Source organism: Balaenoptera physalus (genome assembly GCF_965194825.1).
Source record: "Balaenoptera physalus genome assembly, chromosome: 13".
Lineage (NCBI taxonomy): Eukaryota > Metazoa > Chordata > Mammalia > Artiodactyla > Balaenopteridae > Balaenoptera > Balaenoptera physalus.
Window position 1 is genome coordinate 21,975,714 of NC_138892.1, and position 20,600 is coordinate 21,996,313.

At 39.3% G+C, this 20,600-nt stretch overlaps 1 protein-coding gene and 1 pseudogene across 13 annotated transcripts in view; one reads left to right on the forward strand and one right to left on the reverse strand.

Moving 5' to 3' along the window:
• ANKS1B (ankyrin repeat and sterile alpha motif domain containing 1B) overlaps positions 1-20,600 on the forward strand; it is a 1,150,138-nt gene that overhangs the window by 71,425 nt on the left and 1,058,113 nt on the right. The gene's annotated exons all lie outside the window — the stretch shown is intronic.
• On the reverse strand, positions 9,977-10,807 carry LOC309640593 (DNA polymerase epsilon subunit 3 pseudogene; annotated as a pseudogene). Its single transcript has one exon. The product of its transcript is annotated as a DNA polymerase epsilon subunit 3 pseudogene (transcript).

Sequence of the window (20,600 nt, forward strand, 5' to 3'; positions counted from 1 at the left end):
TTTTGGAATCCTATCACTGCCATTGACATCCCATCAGTGTTTTAGAACCTCCTTAAGGTTTTCTTGCTAGAAGTTATATTCTGAGTCACAGGAGCATGCCTCCATGTTAATGCACTTTCCTTTCTCTAGTATTCTTGCCTCTTCCTCGGCCTACCACCCTCAAGGTACACTTCCATAAATGTGCCCCAATTCTCGATGACACATGTCAGACAGGCTCAGCAGCCTGAGAAATAAATAAATTATTTCTTCCCATAGTAGAGACTGTACTACCCAATTGGAGCGATTATGAGTAAGATCTGACCCTACTTATTGGTCTAGAGGTAATGAGGGGAGACAGTGCGGATCTTGAGGAGGACATCTTCCTGAAGTATGGCCTTCACAAGTCTCCAAGCAATTAGAGGCTGCTTTCCTTTATGAAAGGGAATGGAGTGGGTCGTTTCAGCCCAGAGGGTTCAGCGGAATATGAGCATTCATGTTCTTAATGAACCCAATATCAGCATCCCATGTTTCACTATCTTGCTCTCTTCCTATCAGAGCCCTGATTACAGCAAGGGAGACCTGCTGGGGCTATATGTTTAGTCTTCTTTGTAGCTCAGCTACTCAGTCAAATCTTAGACCTGATTTTCAGTACAGTCTGCTCTCTGGGTACAGGAGATAAGGTTTACTTTAAATGCTGATTTTTATAGCGTGCTGTTTTTTTACAGCGTGCCCTGAATTTTTTTTATAAGTGTATTTTTAAAAAAAAATATTTATTTTTGCTGTGCCGCGTCTTAGTTGGGGCATACGGGATCTTTAGTTGCGGCATGCATGCGGGATCTAGTTCCCTGACCAGGGATCGAACCCGTGCCCCCTGCATTGGGAGCACAGAGTCCTATCCACTGGACTACCAGGGAAGTCGCGTGCCCTGCATTTTGATAGGTGTTTTACCCAAGTTAACAAATACGAATTCCAAAATCTTAATTATGATTGCCCTCATGTCTTTCAAGTATTAGAGCTGTTGTATAAGCTTGTACATTCTCCTTCCTCCTCTACCACATTTCAGTCCACCTCAGGTAAGAATTTTAGTCATTGTACTGCTGTGACCTCTAATGGGATATCACCGCTCATATATCATTAGAAATTGGATCCTTGATGCCCCCTGACCAGTAAGTGATACAATTCCAGAATCCCATTCTGAAGATCTGTTTTCTCGTACCACTTCTGTTACCAGAAGTCCTAATTAATGTTTTCTCCAAAAGCAGACCCTGAGGATAAGGATTTAGGTGCAGGAAGTGTATTTTCAAGGTGAACCCAGGAAGCCTAGAGAGGAAGTGGGGTAAAAGCTGTGGGTTCTTTAAGTGGGAAGATATCAGTATCAGTACGACTGTCCACATCACTGGCAAGAGAACTCACAGATGAGTCAAGGACATATGGTGTGGGCATTAACAGGGTCTCTATGAAAAGGACAGATGTAAAGCAAGAGCACAGAAAGCAGCACACAGAATTAAGCACTTAATAAATTTAGCTATTATTTTTATTGGTGGTTAATCACAAAACAAATAGTTTTTATTCACTTTGTTTGATTTTGCAGTATGAAAGGATTCATTTCAGGTTACCTTTAATTAGTGAACTCCTAATGAATTTGCAATGTGACTTGATTTGTGAAAATTTCCCAACTTTTCCAACTTTCCAAAATATATTTATTTTGATAAGTGAGGTACTCCCATAAGCCCTGACTTATGATTGAACTACCATAACAGTGAAATGATGACTGGCCTTTATTTAGTCTTGATAACCTAAATCCAGCATTTAGGTCTTGCCATGCAGTTATTTTGAAGCTAATTGCTTCGCCCCAGCTTTTGTAATCTGTTTTACTTCCTGTTAACATGATGAAAGAAAAGGAAAATTTCTATTTTTGTCTATTTCAAAAAAAAAAAACTATGTTATTTATGGTTCTCTGGGGCCTCAGGAAAATCCTTACTTAAGGTTCAAATGGTAATTATCATTCTTTCTCAGAGGAAATGTCTCTTGCACTAGTGAAACTGATATTAAATTTAGAACACAAAATTTGATGTTTTGTATTTTTAAATTATATTTTCCTACTTCTGTTTGATTTCATCATTATTTGATCATCAGCTATATTAAGGCAATGAAATTAATTTTTCATTTTTAAAAATTAATTTTCCAAAGGAATTTCAAGGCAAACCATATAAGGCAAAATATCAATTAATAATTTAATAGTTGACATTTTTTGGAGGGAGAGGCAAGTTAGAGAAGGAGTACAAAAGAGTGAGCTTGATAGGAGCAAAATACTTAAAAGAGTTATACAAAAAATAAGGGTCACAGAATAAAAAAGTTTATATCAACATTTCAGTTGGATAATATATATAGTTGGAGAATAATAATAGCTGGCAGATTACTGGAACAATTAATAAAGTAGTCATTTGATGTCACCAAGAGGACAAGAAATTGAACTGTGGAAGGCAGCAAAGGTTAATTACAAACAAATCATGCCAAATAATTTCTTTTTGATATCCAGGCAAGCTTAATGAGTAAACAAAATCGAATGAGGTTAGAGTATATAGAATGTTTAATATTCTTTTTTATGGATACATTAGATATGGTGCCATATGACATTTCATGAATAAAGTAGAGAAAGGTTAATTATAGAAATAGCAGATCATATATAGAAATAACAGACTAAAATAGAAATAATAGTTATAGAAAATTTGAATATACAGATAGGTTTAATTAACATTAAAAATAAAATCAGTGAATTAAAATACTTACATTATTGTTGTCATTTACATGTTAAAATTCATTTCCCCAGTTTGTCATTATATTAAGATATTATTGTTAATATTTTTAGACATATGTACTGACACGTTTACAGAGATATTATGACACCAGGGATTTCCTTCAAAGTGGGGAGGGTATATAGATAAAACAAACTTGACCATGCGTTGGTGATTTTTGAAGATGTGTGATGGGTACATGGGGGTTTGTTATACTATTCTGTCTACTTTTGAGTATGTTTAACATTTTTCATAATAAAAAGTAAATAAATCCTGTGGCATATTGCTCATGGGTAGTATTGAACTTCATAAATGGATGTTAATTATGCTTTCTTTTTCCAGTTATAATTAATATTTTTACAACCTAATAACAATAATAGTCACGAAGACATGGGGCAGAAAATAAAGAAACCATTTCTTTTGGCAAGATTGTGGGCAGAACACTCAGAATTTTAAGTAAGTGTTTTGTGAACTAAATGGATTTTTAAGCCAACAGGACCTTGAAAAATTTCTATTCCATTTTCTACATTTGCAGATGATAGGATTCGAATTTGGCTGACCTTGTTATTTGTATCATGACTCATATTGCAGTTTGGGTCTCAGCTTTTGATTCTGGGATTTTTCCCACTCCATAAGATGCTATCTACAAAAGTAATGTAAGATTCTTTTAGCTCACTGAGACTCAATTACCTGTACAGAGCGGGAGGTGGGGTGGGGTGGGATGGAATGGGTAGCTGAAGTGGCAGCAGAGCACAGTGATCAAAGTTCAAATCATAGCTCTGCCACCTGCTAGCTGTGAAACCTAGAACGCTTTATTTCACCACTCTCAGTCTCAGTGAATGGGGAAAAATAATAGTTCCTGTTTTAAGGATTAAAAGAAATAATGTATGTTAAAATGGATAGTAATCGAATCTATTTCCTAGATACTTTGTAAGGATTACATGAGATTATGTATTTTTAGGAAATAGCTGGCACATAGTATTTCCTCAATGAATACTTAATATTGTTATCTTGTCATTATTATTATTACCATCTTCATACTATCAAGGCAGTGAGGAAATTATTTTTTTAATTTTTTTTTTTAAATTATTTTTGGTTGTGTTGAGTCTTCGTTTCTGTGCAAGGGCTTTCTCCAGTTGCGGCCAGTGGGGGCCACTCTTCATCGTGGTGCATGGGCCTCTCGCTATCATGGCCCCTCTTGTTGCGGGGCACAGGCTCCAGACGCGCAGGCTCAGTAATTGTGGCTCACGGGCCTAGTTGCTCCGCGGCATGTGGGATCCTCCCAAACCAGGGCCCGAACCCGTGTCCCCTGCATTGGCAGGCAGACTCTCAACCACTGCGCCACCAGGGAAGCCCTAATTTTTTTAACATCTTTATTGGAGCATAATTGCTTTACATTGTAGTGTTAGTTTCTCCTATATAACAAAGTGAATCAGCTATACATATACATTATCCCCATATCCCCTGCCTCTTGCGTCTCCCTCCCACACTCCCTATCCCACCCCTCTAGGTGGTCAGAAAGCACTGAGATGATCTCCCTGTGCTATGCAGCTGCTTCGCACTAGCTATCTGTTTTACATTTGATAGTGTATATATGTCAATGCCACTCTCTCACTTCTTCCCAGCTTAGCCTTCCCCATCCCTGTGTCCTCAAGTCCATTCTCTACATCTGCGTCTTTATTCCTGTCCTGCCCCCAGGTTTTTAAGAACCATTTTTTTTTTTTTTTAGATTCCATATATACGTGAGTATTTGTTTTTCCCTTTCTGACTTACTTCACTCTGCATGACAGACTCTAGGTCCATCCACCTCACTACAAATAACTCAATTTCATTTCTTTTTATGGCTGAGTAATATTCCATTGTATATATGTGCCACATCTTCTTTATCCATTCATCTGTCATTGGACACTTAGGTTGTTTCCATGTCCTGGCTATTGTAAATAGTGCTGCAATGAACATTGTGGTACATAACTCTTTCTGAATTATGGTTTTCTCAGGGTATATGCCCAGTAGTGGGATTGCTGGGTCTATGGTAGTTCTATTTTTAGTTTTTTAAAGAACCTCCATACTGTTCTCCATAGTGGCTGTATCAATTTACATTCCCACCAACAGTGCAAGAGTGTTCCCTTTTCTCCACACCCTCTCCAGCATTTATTGTTTGTAGATTTTTTGATGATGGCCATTCTGACTGGTGTGAGGTGATATCTCATTGCAGTTTTGATTTCCATTTCTCTAATGATTAGTGATGTTCAGCAATCTTTCATGTGTTTGTTGGAAATCTGTATATCTTCTTTGGAGAAATGTCTATGTAGGTTTTCTGCCCATTTCTGGATTGGGTTGTTTGTTTTTTTATATTGAGCTGCCTGAGCTGCTTGTATATTTTGGAGATTAATCCTTTGTCAGTTGCGCGTTGGCAAATATTTTCTCCCATTCTAAGGGTTGTCTTTTCGTCCTGTTTATGATTTCCTTTGCTGTGAAAAAGCTTTTAAGTCTCTTTAGGTCCCATTTGTTTATTTTTGTTTTTATTTCCATTTCTCTAGGAGGTGGGTCAAAAAGGATCTTGCTGTGATTTATGTCATAGAGTGTTCTTCCTATGTTTTCCTCTAAGAGTTTGATAGTGTCTGGCCTTACATTTAGGTCTTTAATCCATTTTGAGTTTATTTTTGTGTATGGTGTTAGGAAGTGTTCTAATTTCATTCTTTTACATGTAGCTGTCCAGTTTTCCCAGCACCACTTATTGAAGAGGCTGTCTTTTCTCCATTGTATATTTTTGCCTCCTTTATCAAAAATAAGGTGACCATAGGTGTGTGGGTTTATCTCTGGGCTGTCTATCCTGTTCCATTGATCTATATTTCCGTTTTTGTGCCAGTACCATACTGTCTTGATTACTGTAGCTTTGTAGTATAGTCTGAAGTCCGGGAGCCTGATTCCTCCAGCTCTGTTTTTCTTTCTCAAGATTGCTTTGGCTATTTGCGGTCTTTTGTGTTTCCATACAAATTGTGAAATTTTCTGTTCTAGTTCTGTGAAAAATACCATTGGTAGTTTGATAGGCAGTGCACTGAATCTGTAGATTGCTTTGGGTAGTATAGTCATTTTCACAATGTTGATTCTTGCAATCCAAGAACATGGTATATCTCTCCATCTGTTTGTATCATCTTTTATTTCTTTCATCAGTGTCTTATAGTTTTCTGCATACAGGTCTTTTGTCTCCTGAGGTAGGTTTATTCCTATGTATTTTATTCTTTTTGTTGCAATGGTAAATGGAGTGTTTCCTTAGTTTCTCTTTCAGATTTTTCATCACTAGTGGATAGGAATGCCAGAGATTTCTGTGCATTAATTTTGTATGCTGCTACTTCACCACATTCATTGATTAGCTCTAGTAGTTTTCTGGTAGCATCTTTAGGATTCTCTATGTATTATATCATGTCATCTGCAAACAGTGACAGCTTTACTTCTTCTTTTCTTATTTGCATTCCTTTTATTTCTTCTCTAATTGCTGTGGCTAAAACTTCCAAAACTATGTTGAATAATAGTGGCGATAGTGGGCAACCTTGTCTCGTTCCTAATCTTAGTGGAAATGGTTTCAGTTTTCACTATTGAGAATGATGTTGGCTGTGGGTTTGTCATATATGGCCTTTATTATGTTGAGGTAAGTTCCCTCTATGCCTACTTTCTGCAGGGTTTTTATCATAAATGGGTATTGAATTTTGTCAAAAGCTTTTCTGCATCTATTGAGATGATCGTATGGTTTTTCTCCTTCAGTTTGTTAATATGGTGTATCCCATTGAGTGATTTGCATATACTGAAGAATCCTTGCATTCCTGGGTTAAACCCCACTTGAACGTGGTGTATGATCCTTTTAATGTGCTGTTGGATTCTGTTTGCTAGTATTTTGTTGTGGATTTTCACATCTATGTTGATAAGTGATGTTGGCCTGTAGTTTTCTTTCTTTGTGACATCTTTGTCTGGTTTTGGTATCAGGGTGATGGTGGCCTCATAGAATGAGTTTGGGAGAGTTCCTCCCTCTGCTGTATTTGGAAGAATTTGAGAAGGATAGGTGTTAGCTCTTCTCTAAATGTTTGATAGAATTCGCCTGTGAATCCATCTGGTCCTGGGCATTTGTTTGTTGGAAGATTTTTAATCACAGTTTCAATTTCAGCGCTTGTGATTGGTCTGTTCATATTTTCTGTTTCTTCCTGTTTCAGTCTTAGAGGTTGTGCTTTTCTAAGAATTTCTCCATTTCTTCCAAGTTGTCCATTTTATTGGCATATAGTTGCATGTAGTAATCTCTCATTATCCTTTGTATTTCTGCAGTGTCAGTTGTTACTTCTCCTTTTTCATTTCTAATTCTGTCGATTTGAGTCTTTTCCCTTTTTTTCTTGATGAGTGTGGCTAATGGTTTATCAATTTTGTTTATCTTCTCAAAGAACCAGCTTTTAGTTTTATTGATTTTTGGTATCGTTTTCTTCACTCCTTTTTCATTTATTTCTGATCTGAACTTTATGATTTCTTTCATTCTGCTAACTTTAGGGTTTTTTTGTTCTTCTTTCTCTAATTGCTTTAGGTGAAAGGTTAGGTTGTTTATTTGAGATGCTTCTTGTTTTTTAAGGTAGGATTGTATTGCTATAAACTTCCCTCTTAGAACTGCTTTTGCTGCATCCCATAGGTTTTGGGCTGTCATGTTTTCATTGTCATTTGTTTCTATGTATTTTTTGATTTTGTCTTTGATTTCTTCAGTGTTCTCTTGGTTATTTAGTAGCATATTGTTTAACCTCCATGTGTTTTTAATTTTTACAGATTTTTACCTGTAATTGATATCTAGTCTCATAGTGTGTGGTTGGAAAAAATACTTGATACAATTTCAATTTTCTTAAATTTACCAAGGCTTGATTTGTGACCCAAGATATGATCTCTCCTAGAGAATATTCCATGAGCACTTGAGAAGAAAGTGTATTCTGTTGTTTTTGGATGGAATGTCCTATAAATATCAATTAGGTCCATCTTGTTTAATGTGTCATTTAAAGGTTGTGTTTCCTTATTTATTTTCATTTTGGATGATCTGTCCATTGGTGAAAGTGGGGTGTTAAAGTCCCCTACTATAATTGTGTTACTGTCAATTTCCCTTTTATGGCTGTTAGCATTTCCCTTATGTATTGAGGTGCTCCTATGTTGGGTGCATAAATATTTACAATTGTTATATCTTCTTGGATTGATCCCTTGATCATTATGTAGTGTCCTTCTTTGTCTCTTATAATCATCTTTATTTTAAAGTCTATTTTGTCTGATATGAGAATTGCTACTCCAGCTTTCTTTTGATTTCCATTTGCATGGAATATCTTTTTCCATCCCCTCACTTTCAGTCTGTATGTGTCCCTCGGTCTGTAGTGGGTCTCTTGTAGACAGCATATATACGGGTCTTGTTTTTGTATCCAGTCAGCCAGCCTGTGTCTTTTGGTTGGAGCATTTAATCCATTTACATTTAAGGTAATTATTGATATGTATGTTCCTATTACCGTTTTCTCAGTTGTTTTGGGTTTGTTATTGTAGGTCTTTTCCTTCTCTTGTGTTTCCTGCCTAGAGAAGTTCCTGTAGTATTTGTTGTAAAGCTGGTTTGGTGGTGCAGAATTCTCTTAGCTTTTCCTTGTCTGTAAAGGTTTTAATTTCTCCATCGAATCTGAATGAGATCCTTGCTGGGTAGAGTAATCTTGGTTGTACATTTTTCCCTTTCATCCCTTTAAATATGTCCTGCCACTCCCTTCTGGCTTTCAGAGTTTGTGCTGAAAGATCGGCTGTTAACCTTATGGGGATTCCCTTGTATGTTAATTGTTGCTTTTCCCTTGCTGCTTTTAATAATTTTTCTTTGTATTTAATTTTTGATAGTTTGATTAATATGTGTCTTGGCATGTTTCTCCTTGGATTTATCCTGTATGGGACTCTCTGCACTTCCTGGACTTGACTGACTATTTCCTTCCCCATATTAGGAAAGTTTTCAACTATAATCTCTTCAAATATTTTCTCAGTCCCTCTCTTTTTTTCTTCTTCTTTTGGGACCCCTGTAATTAGAATGTTGGTGCATTTAAAGTTGTCTCTGATATCTCTGAGGCAGTCCTCAATTCTTTTCATTCTTTTTTCTTTTTTTTTTTCACTTTTAACAGGAATTTTTATTTATACAAAGCATTATAATTTTCTCAATATTCTTCATTCATTTATCAACAAACTTTCCACTGTATTCATTTAACAAATTAACAGTGTCACACTACATTTCACTACCTTTCAACCTCCAAGCACTCAACATAGGGACGAACAAAATAGTGCTCGAAGCACCAAATGGAAAGAGAAGAAAACTAGGAAAGGTCAACAGAGATACTTTAGAAGCAGTTAAAGGGGATGGGTTAGGGGAGGAATTAGATTCCTGAGCACCATCAGATTTCCCTTATGGTTCAGACAGGTTTACAAAATCATTTTTAAAAGACATGAGATTAGAACTAGGGAATCAGAGGAAACCACACTTTGGGATATTAAGCAGGTCATCCAAGTTCCTGGATTGGGAGAAGTGAGAAAAAGAGGGACAGAAAAAGTGGGAATGGGGAGCAGAGGAGAGGCAGAACAGAGACAGGAGGTGAGAAGCACAGTGGGAGAAAGTTGTGCCTAGAAGAAATAAAGTCTGGAACTTGTCATGAACTGGAATAATGAAAAGCCAAGTCACAAGTCTAGGAGATGGACTACAAGAAGAGAAAGCCTGGAATTTTATACCTTCCAGGAGGTGACAACAAATCCTGAAGCTGTACAGTCACAGGCAGTGAGGTGCATTTAAGACTAAACCATCTGTTTTACAAGAGTAAGACACTGGCAACCTTGCTTGACTAATTCTACTCTGTTGATTTAAAAGCGTTATGTGCCAAGGACATAGCAACCCAAGCAGGTAACATGCCTATAGGCAATACAGAAGGGGTCCAAGCCAAGTGGGTCTGTAGAAACCAAACTTCAATTAATGTTACTGTCAAGTGAGGAGACAGTAGAACAGATTTCATTGTTCTCTCGAACCCTTATAGTAATTTCCTAAAGCTAAGCCATTCTGATCACCTGAAATAAGCTAGTATTGCCAAATACTGTACAATCAAATAGGCTGACCATGATCAAACCCCAATTTTTCCTGAGCCTTGACTGCCTCTATGATCTGGAACACAGTCGGCAGCATGGAAGTTATTATTACTTTTTTTGGGGGGTGGGGAGGGAACTGGGGATCAACAACTGCCTAACTATACGTGTAAGTAAACAAGAGAGTTCAAATTGACCAATTAAATTAGCTGTTCAGAATCTCTCTTGCTAAAAAGTCATAACCTTGAGACTGATTAAGCAAAACAGGATTCCGCTACTCAGATGCTCTGAGTCTGGGAAGCGCTGGTTTTCATGATAATTCCGTTTTTATTTCGATCTTCTGCCTAAGACTACTCTGTCCAGCACGAAAAAGCTTCACACAAACATGTATGGTGTTTCAGAGTGGTACCCTCCGAGCTGCATCTCCCCATCCTCTTCAGTTGTCCACTTCCTCCTCTTCATTCTGTTCTTCTTCCTCCAGCCTTTCCTCATCTTCATTGTTGTCCTCATCCCTGCCCTTGTCTTGCTCTTCCGAATCTGTTTTTTTGTCTTTGTCCTTCTTCTTTTGCTCTGAAGCTTCCTTCTTGCCTTTTTGCTCCCTCCTGTAAGCTTCCAGAGCTTCTTTTAACGGGGTCACGAACCACTGAAACTCCATCTCCTCCATGGCGGAGAGCACATCACTGGCATTCAGTGTCTTGCGTTTCCCTTTCATCGCGAAGTTGTTGGCACAGGATGTGGCGTACAACACGAAGACGCTGGCGGCGCGGGAGATGGCGCTCCGGGCCTCCTTGGAGATGCTGACACCGTCCGGGAGCGCCTCCTTGATGATCCTGGTGATGACGGCATTGGGCAGGTTTAGGTCCTCGGGCCTCTTCGCCATTGCTGCGGCCGGGGCCCGGGCCTTGGACCTCCTCTTCAGGCCGCTACAGTGTCCAGACTTCTCATTCTTTTTTCTTTATTGTGCTCTGCAGTAGTTATTTCCACTATTTTATCTTCCAGGTCACTTATCCGTTCTTCTGCCTCAGTTATTCTGCTATTGATTTCTTCTAGAGAATTTTTAATTTCATTGATTGTGTTCATCATTGTTTGTTTGCACTTTATTTCTTCTAGGTCCTTGTTAAACGTTTCTTGTATTTTCTCCATTCTATTTTGAAGTTTTTGGATCATCTTTACTATCATTACTCTGAATTCTTTTTCAGGTAGACTGCCTATTTCCTCTTCATTTGTTTGGTCTGGTGGGTTTTTACCTTGCTCCTTCATCTGCTGCGTATGTCTCTGTCTTTTCATTTTGCTTAACTTACTGTGTTTGGGGTCTCCTTTTCACAGGCTGCAGGTTCATAGTTCCCGTTGTTTTTGTTGTCTGCCCCCAGTGGGTAGGGTTGGTTCCGTGTGTTGTGTAGGCTTCCTGGTGGAGGGGACTGGTGCCTGTGTTCTGGTGGATGAGGCTGGAACTTGTCTTTTTGGTGGGCAGGACCGAGTCCAGTGGTGTGTTTTGGGGTGTCTGTGATCTTATTATGATTTTAGGCAGCCTCTCTGCTAATGGGTGGGGTTGTGTTCCTGTCCTGTTAGTTGTTTAGCATGGGGTGTCCAGCACTGTAGCTTGCTGGTCGTTGAGTGGAGCTGGGTCTTAGCATTGAGACGGAGATCTCCGGGAGAGCTCACGCTGATTGATATTACCTGGGACCAGGAGGTCTCTGGTGGTCCAATGTCCTGAACTCACCTCTCCCATGTCAGAGGCTCAGGCCTGACACCTCGCCAGAACACCAAGACCCTGTCAGCTACACGGCTGAGGAGAAAAGGGAGAAAGAAAAATAAATAAATAAAATAAAATAAAGTTATTAAAATAAAATATTAATACTATATTAAAATAAAAAATAAAAATGTAATTAAAAAAAAGAGAGCAACCAAACCAGTAAACAAATCCACCAATGATAACAAGTGCTAAAAACTAAACTAAGATAAACATATAAATCAGAAACTAGTCAGTCACATACAGCAAACCCCAAGTCTACAGTTGCTCCCAAAGTCCACTGCCTCAATTTTGGGATGATTCATTTTCTATGCAGGTATTCCACAGATGAAGGGTACATCAAGTTGATTCTGGAGATTTAATCCGGTGCTCCTGAGGCTGCTGGGAGAGATTTCCCTTTCTCTTCTTTGTTTGCCCAGCTCCTGGGGTTCAGGTTTGGGTTTGGCCCTGCCTCTGTGTGTAGGTTGCCTGAGGGCATCTATTCCCCACCCAGGCAGGATGGGGTTAAAGTAGCAGCTGATTAGGGGGCTGTGGCTCACTCAGGCCAGGGCGAGGGAGGGGTACCATGGGTCATGCCTGCAGCAGCAGAAGCCGGCGTGATGTTGCAACAGCCTGAGGTGCACTGTGTGTTCTCCCGGGGAAGTTGTCCCTGGATCACGGGACCCTGGCAGTGGTGGGCTGCACAGGCTCTGGGAGGGGAGGTGTGGATAGTGACCTGTGCTTGCACAGAGGCTTCTTGGTGGCTGCAGCAGCAGCCTTAGCATTTCATGCACATCTCTGGTGTCTGTGCTGATAGCCGTGGCTCGTGCCTATCTCTGGAGCTTGTTTAGGGAGTGCTCTGAATCTCCTCTCCTTGCGCACCCTGAAACGATGGTCCCTTGACTCTTAGGCAGTTACAACTTTTTCCCGGACTCCCTCCCAGCTAGCCGTGGCGCACTAGTTCCCTTCATTCAGGCTGTGTTCACGCAGCCAACCCCAGCCCTCTCCCTGGGATCTGACCTCTGAAGCCTGAGCCTCAGCCCCCAGCCCCCGCCCGCCCTGGCAGGTGAGCAGACAAGCCTCTCGGGCTGGTGAGTGCTGGTCGGCACCGATCCTCTGTGTGGGAATCTCTCTGCTTTGCCCGCTGCACCCCTGTTGCTAAACTCTCCTCCGTGGCTCCGAAGCTTCCCCCACGCCCATACCCAGTCTCCACCAGTGAAGGGTTTTCCTAGTGTGTGGAAACTTTTCCTCCTTCCCAGCTCCCTCCCAGAGGTGCAGGTCCCGTCTCTATTCTTTTTTCTTTTGCCCTACCCAGGTACGTGGGGCGTTTTTTGCCTTTTGGGAAGTCTGAGGTCTTCTGCCAGTGTTCAGTAGGTGTTTTGTAGGAGTTGTTCCACATGTAGATGTATTTTTCATATATTTGTGGGTAGGAAGGTGATGTCCACGTCTTATTCCTCCGCCATCTTGAAGGTCCTGGAAGTTTTAATTTTAAAATTTCAATGGATAAAATGCAGGCTGATAATTGAGAACTCACTGTAAATCAGTATATATACATTTATGTATATATATATATATATATATATATATATGCATATATTTTATGTGTGTATATGTGTAGGCTGCCACGTTAGATACTCCTTTTTAAAACAGCTTTTTTGAGACATAATTCTCCTACCTTAAAGTTCACCCATTTAAAGTATACAATTCAGTGTTTTTTAAAATATATTTGTAGTTGTGAAACCATCATCACAGTCTAATTTTAGAATCTTTTTATCACCGTAAAAAGAAACCCATGTTCTTGTTAGTAGTGAACTTCTCATTCCTCCTATCACTCCAACCTTAGGCAACCACTAATCTACTTTCTGTCTCTATGGATTTGCCTGTTCTAGACATTTCATGTAAATGGAATCGTACAATATGTGGTCTTTTATGACTGTCCTCTTTCACTTAGGATATATTTTCAGGGCTCATCCATGTTGTTGCATGTAGCAGTACTTCATTCCTTTTTATTGCCAAATAATATTCTGTTGTATGAATTTTTTTTTTACGAGTTATGGAATACTTAACACTTTCCTATATCTCTGTGTTTGGGATGGAAGATGACTAAATTCAGCTGTATTCTAGGTGTATGGGAGAATTCTGCACTTTTCTCAGAGAGTAGAATTGTAGCCTGAATCACCTACCAGGTAAAGTAGTCACTATGAACATGCACCTAACATTACCCCTAACATTACCATAGTATCCTATTAGTGTGGATACTAGGTGATCAGTACCAGGAGGCCCTTGTTAGTCAGAACTTTAAAGGAACTATAAGTGTTTTTTTTTAAACTTTGTTCTCATAGAATTTTTTTTTAAATTAATTAATTAATTTAGTTTTGGCTGTGTTGGGTCTTTGTTTCTGTGCTAGGGCTTTCTCCAGTTGTGGCGAGCGGGGGCCACTCTTCATCGCGGTTCGCGGGCCTCTCATTGTCGTGGCCTCTCCCGTTGAGGAGCACGGGCTCCAGACGCGCAGGCTCAGTAGCCATGGCTCACAGGCCTAGTCGCTCCACGGCATGTGGGATCCTCCCAGACCAGGGCTCGAACCCGTGTCCCCTGCATTGGCAGGCAGACTCTCAACCACTGCGCCACCAGGGAAGCCCCGAACTATAAGTTTTTAAACACACAACTGCCTTCCCTCAAGTCCTTTCAGGTCTAAAATTCTACGATTTGCTGCCATGTTGTTACTTGTTACTCTTTTAGGTATGCTGTAACGCTAATAGTCTTATTAACTAAATAAAGTTTATATCAGAACAGTCATGTTTTTAAAGTTTTTTTTTTAAAGAATTTATATTAATATTCTTAAAAGAATTAATATTGCCAAGTGGCACCAAAAGCAAAAAGTAATCTCCCTACCCCCATTTTAAAACTAAAGTCTGATTTTAAAAGAAGAGACTCAAAACTAAACAGAGAAAAAGCAAAGAACACCATTTTAAATGCTGTCACTTTCCATTCAACTTGTCTTGGGAAGACAAAAGTGTCTTTTCCTGCTGATGGTTATGAGGGTGTACCAAATGTTACTTACGAAGAACATGTTTCATTTCTCTGTGAAGCAACTGGAACAGCAAATGACAAAATTTAGAGAACACTAATGGTCCAGTATTGCTTCTCTTAATTGTTGAAAATTTCTACCATAGGGCTGCCATCGCTGGTCTTATCATACCTTTAGATGTTCCTCAATTCAAGCTTTTGACCTTAGCAGCTACTGAGAATAAGCATGGCATATTTAGAGAACAGCAAGAACTTTTGATTGCTGCTGAACAGGGAGCATGGGGCTCCGAGGTGGGAATAGGGGGTTTGGGGAGGGTAATAGCAGCCTGGGGAGGTGGGAGCAGCAGCAACAAGCCTAGGGAAAATTTTATACCTAAGGGAAATTAAATACAGAACTGATGGTGCTTAAAAAAAAGCCATCAGTGACTTCCTCTGACAGGTTCAAGTGCTCATTATTTAGCTTAGCATAGAAGACCCACCATAATTGCCACTCGTATAAGCCTTTTGTTGTAGTCATCATCACATTTTCTGTTCCCTGAACATAACTTGCATTGTCTTGCTTTTATGCCTGTTCTTATGCTGTATCCTTGTCTGGATACTTGACTGTACCCTTCAGTCTGTATCTGTAAGCTCTGACTTCAGGCAATATTAGCTTCCTTCCCTGTGCTCCATAGCACCTTGTGGATATCTTGTTACAATATGGCATATTCCCTTATGGTTATTGTTTACATATCTTTTTTCCCCCTAGGCTTTACTTTCCTGAAGGGCCCGGACTATGTTTTATTCATGGTTATATTTTACACTCTTGGCACTGTTTGTGGCCTACAATAAATATTGGATGGAAGGCAGAGATAGAATAGTGAAGTGCATGAAGGAGAAAGTACAAAAATAAAATGTGTTGTTTTAAAAATAATTGTACCATATTTTTTCATTGGATTTTACTTTGAATCCAATACTGTTTAACAATGTAAAGAAATATAATTCTACAGGTATTATTAATTAACGGTAAGACTACAGAGTTGTGAAAATGTATGCCAGCCTGTCCCAGAGGCAGCCTGAAGTAGAGGGAAAGAAAATGAGATAAATGTAGCCCAGTTCTTTGAAGCCACTGGCAAAAAAATCCATCCAGGGCTTCCCTGATGGCGCAGTGGTTAAGAATCCGCCTGCCAATGCAGGAGACACGGGTTTGAGCCCTGGTCCGGGAAGATCCCACATGCCGCGGAGCAACTGAGCCCGTGCGCCACAACTACTGATCCTGTGCTCTAGAGCCCGCGCGCCACAACTACTGAAGCCTGTGCGCCTGGAGCGTGTGCTCCGCAACAAAAGAAGCCACCGCAATGAGAAGCCTGTGCACCACAATGAAGAGTAGCCCCCGCTCGCCACAACTAGAGAAAGCCCGCACGCAGCAAGGAAGACCCGATGCAGCCAATACATACATACATATATATATACATACATAAATAAAATTTATTAAAAAAAAATCCATCCAGCAGATAATGTTATATTAGGTATGAAGCAAATGATTATCATTTGTGATTCTAGCTAGCTCTCCCCTGAAAAATACCTTAAGCACAAATTTCTGCTCATTGTGCATTACTTCTCTGGAAAGATTTTGTTTGGACAAAAGTCACAAAGAGGGTAATGTGGTATTAGAGTGAATTTTTAGTAACAGAAGGGTTTAATGATGAAGAGAACATAGTGATTCTCATAACTAGATTATTCACTTGAATTCCTTTCCCCTTCTTTGTCAATCCTGTTCTGCCTCATTTCTAACTTCCTGGGTTGACTTGCCCTTCAGGATTGAGAACCAGACTTGGTTCATCCCAGTCTGTAAACATCTTTTTGGACCTGTTCCTTCCAAGTTTTAGTCAGTGGTCCTCAAACTTGGGTATATGCCATAATTCTAAAATGCTTGATAAAAAATATAGATTCCTGGACTACTCTTAAGAATTTCTGAGTGTGACCAGAACACCCACAATTTTTAACATGCCCCATAATTTGAAACCCTGGTTTGGATCTTTCCTGTTTAATATATCCCTGAGATCAAATAACTCCATATCACTTCTTCAAGATTCAGCTATTCCTGGATTCTTCTAACATCCATCAGAAGATGGATACCTAGACAGTACTTATTATGGGCTGAATTTTGTCCCCTCCCAAATTTGTATGTTGAAGTCGTAACCCCTAGTTCCGCAGAATGTGACTATATTTGGAGATAGGGTCTTTAAAGAGATGATTACAAACCTGTTGAAACCTTGATCTCAGACTTCTAGCCTCCAGAATAATGAGGAAATAGATTTTTGTTGTTTAAACCACCCAGTCAGTGACACTTTGTTATGGTAGCCCTAGTGAACTAACACAGTGCTAATCCTTGTTGTGTGTCCTCCATGTTCAAGGCACTGCACAAGCACTTTATTGAACCCCCTAGAATGTTGCTAGCTCTTGTGTGTGTGGAGGGAAAGAAGGAAGGAAGAGCCATTTATGAATGCTGTGATATGTCCTCTTCCCTGCTGCCCACAGACTTTAGAATTCCTGATTACTCTCATTCAGCAGGAATCAGGTAGCATTCGTTTACTTATTCTTTTATTTTATTATTTTATTTATTTTTGGCTGCATCAGGTCTTAGTTGCGGTGCTTGGGCTCTTCGTTGTGGCATGAGGGTTTTCTCTTCTCTGGTCATGGCACGCAGGCTCCAGGGTGCATGAGCTCTCTAGCTGTGGCGCACGGGTTCCAGAGCGCATGGGCCCTGTAGTTTGCGGCACGTGGGCTCTAGTTGAGGCATGCGAGCTCAGTAGTTGTGGCACATGGGCTTGCTCTGTGGCATGTGGGATCTTAGTTCCTTGACCAGGGATTGAACCCAAGTACCCTGCATTGGAAGGTGGATTGTTTACCACTGGACCACCAGGGAAGTCCCTCAGGTGGCATTCTTAATGCTTACTTCTTAATTGGACAAACTTCTGCTTGCTTGTATGGGCCCTGGATGTGAATGAAGTCAAATTAAAATTCTCTGACTATAGATGAAATTCAGGTACCACATGGCGATTAATGTAGTTACAGGACCTTTTTTCTTTTTTTCATGTGACTGTAGTCAAAGCAATTCCAGCAGTTTTTTTTTTTTCCAATTTAAACTAGTAGTGTGTTCATTGGAATTAGCGAGAACAGAAAGAAGGGGAAACAGGCCGTTACCTAACCTAACTCTCTTACCCACTACCCCTATGGACTATTTTGCAAGCCAAATTGGAAATACAGTTGTCATATTAAAAGCCCACTTTAAGTTTTTATTCTAATTCAACAGATATTTACTGTGTACCTAAAATACACCCATTACTATGTTAGTAATTAAGTATACAAAGGTGAATAGAGCATGGTTTCTGTCCTAAAGGAGGAGCATGCACTTCAATATATACAACAGAAGAAATAAATGCATCGATAGAATAAAAGATAAGTATGGGGCAAAATGAGTATTTTGATTGGAACCAACTTAGTTGTTCTGAATCTGGGAGATTCTGAAAATTACTAAGAGAGCATTTTAAAACTAGAGTCCCAGATTCTACCTCAGATCAACTAATTCAGAATTTTCATGCATAGGGCCTTTGATTCTGTGTTTACAAAAGCTCTCTTATGGTTTCTCATGCTCAACCAAGGCTGAAATATAGTGGTCTGGTGGATCTTAACTGTAGTGCCTGTGAAGTGGAAGTTGGCGCTCAAGTAGGAGGATAAGTGATGGTCCATGTGCTAATGTTTGCTGAATCAGTTTTCAGAGTTGAGTGTACTCTGTGTGATTAAAAATATTACTAGTGTCTCAACTCTTCTTCTTTTCATTATCCTCACAGATAATATTTTAAAAATATAAATCTTAAATAAATCACTTCAATAAATGAAACCTAAACTCCTCCCACAACCTGTAAGGCCCAGCATGGTCTGGATTCTGTTTAGTTTTCCAACTTTATCTTGAGCTATACCTCTCCTCACTCACTGTGCTTCAGTTACATATGTCTCCTTTAATGCCAAGCTCTTTTCTATCTCTGGCCTTCCCTCTTCCTGAAATGATTTTCTAGTTCTCTGAGTAGCTAGCTCTTTCTTATCCTTTATATCTCTGTTTAAATATCACCTCCTCAGACAGGCTTTATGCTGAACATCCTATAGAAAGTGGATCTACGGTTACTCTTTCACTATCTCGTCACACTGTTTCTTTTATAGCACTTATCATAATTTACACTTCTCTTGTTTATTTGTTTATCATCTGACTCCTTTCCTACAGTGTATAAACTTCATTATCATATCGACCTTTTCTATCTTGTTCACTATTCCAACCCCAGGACCTATGTAATGTCTGGGAACATAGTAAGTGTTCAATAAAGAGTTGTTGAATATGTGAATGAATCTTTATTTTGTAGATGAGGGAACTGAGGCTTAGAGATGGTAGATAAGTGACTCAAGTTATTTAGTATGAAGGGATGGAAACAGGTTTCAAACCCAGGCAGCTTGATTGCAGAGTCCCCACCACTAATTGCCAAGCCATAAGAAGGGAATGTAGTGGCAGACAAAACAATAAATGCCTTTCTGATAGCACAATGTAGCAGAAAGCACTGGACTTAGTATCAGAAGTTTTGTGTTCTTTTCTGGTTCTGTTGACAGGAGTGAGAAGACCCTACCAGTCCACATGACAGAGTGGAGGAGGGTTGTTATCCAAACAATAACTGGGGGCTGTACCAGAAGAACTGGAATAATCCTGGGGAGGAGTGAGGACAAATAACAACTGTCCACCACAGGATTCTAGTACATTCCCACAGTGCACTGAGAGGCTACATATACCTTTCCCACAAAGGCTATCTCTTTTGTCACTATCTTTTGCAAATCACTTAAAGTTTTGAAATGTAACATTTTCTAAGGAATATTAAATTTGGAATGAAATTGTGGGGACAGCTGGCATCAAGATAATTATTAAATGTTAAGTCTGACAGCACAGACTGACAGTTGTGAGAATATGATAATATTTTCTACTTTAATAGATGCAAAATCATGGAAGGACTGGATGTTGGGATTCTTTTCTCCCTTCTTAGTGTAAATGACTCTCTCCATTCATTCCAAAAGTGTGTCTAGTATATATAGTAATTGTTCTCTAGCTATATTATAAAGTAGGGTTCCAGTTTATATAATTTGGTTTTCCTGATATAAGGTATTTCTAAGAACATACATCTATTTTTTAACTTCTGATTTTTATCTAGAAAAAAAATTAGTGATTTTGTCCATCAGGTGCCTATCAGCTTATTAGCTCAAAGATAATTTACTTTTCAAGAGAATAATTATACTTTAGTGGGGAAAGCCTCATTATTCAGAAATGAAAAGTATAGTTGGAGGGGAAAAGTTATAAGTAATGGTGAAATATGGGGCTGGAATTTAGGGAGTCACCATTTCTTCTGATGAGATCTGATTTACTCATGCATGGTGTACATTCAGTTGTCAAACATTAACTGAACATTTCTTTTTTATGAGAAATAAGGCTCAAATAGAGTAGAAAGTATACAAGACCCAGGAGTCAAAAGACCAAGGTTCTAATCCTGGCTGTGCCTCTTGGTAACTGTGAGTCATGGTTCCTTCTTGACTTTAAGATGGGGATAATATAATGTGCCCTGCTTGTCTTTCAGGATTATAGTAGGGGTTGAAAGAGTTCTGCAAATTATAGCTCTCCAAATAAATGTGAACTATTTTTCTTATTATTATGTGCATGGAACTGCTTCGTATAGAAGATTTTTAAAAATCACCATTCTTTCTACTATACCTTGGTTTACCAATCCATTTCCTAGAATCATTTTTTAATAAGACTCTTTTTTAGGGCAGTTTTTGATTTACAACAGAATTGAGAGGGAGGTACAGATATTTCCCGTATACCCCCTTCCCCCACACATGCATAGCCTTCTCTATTATCATAACATTCACCAGAATGGGAGATTTTTTTTTTACCAAGGATG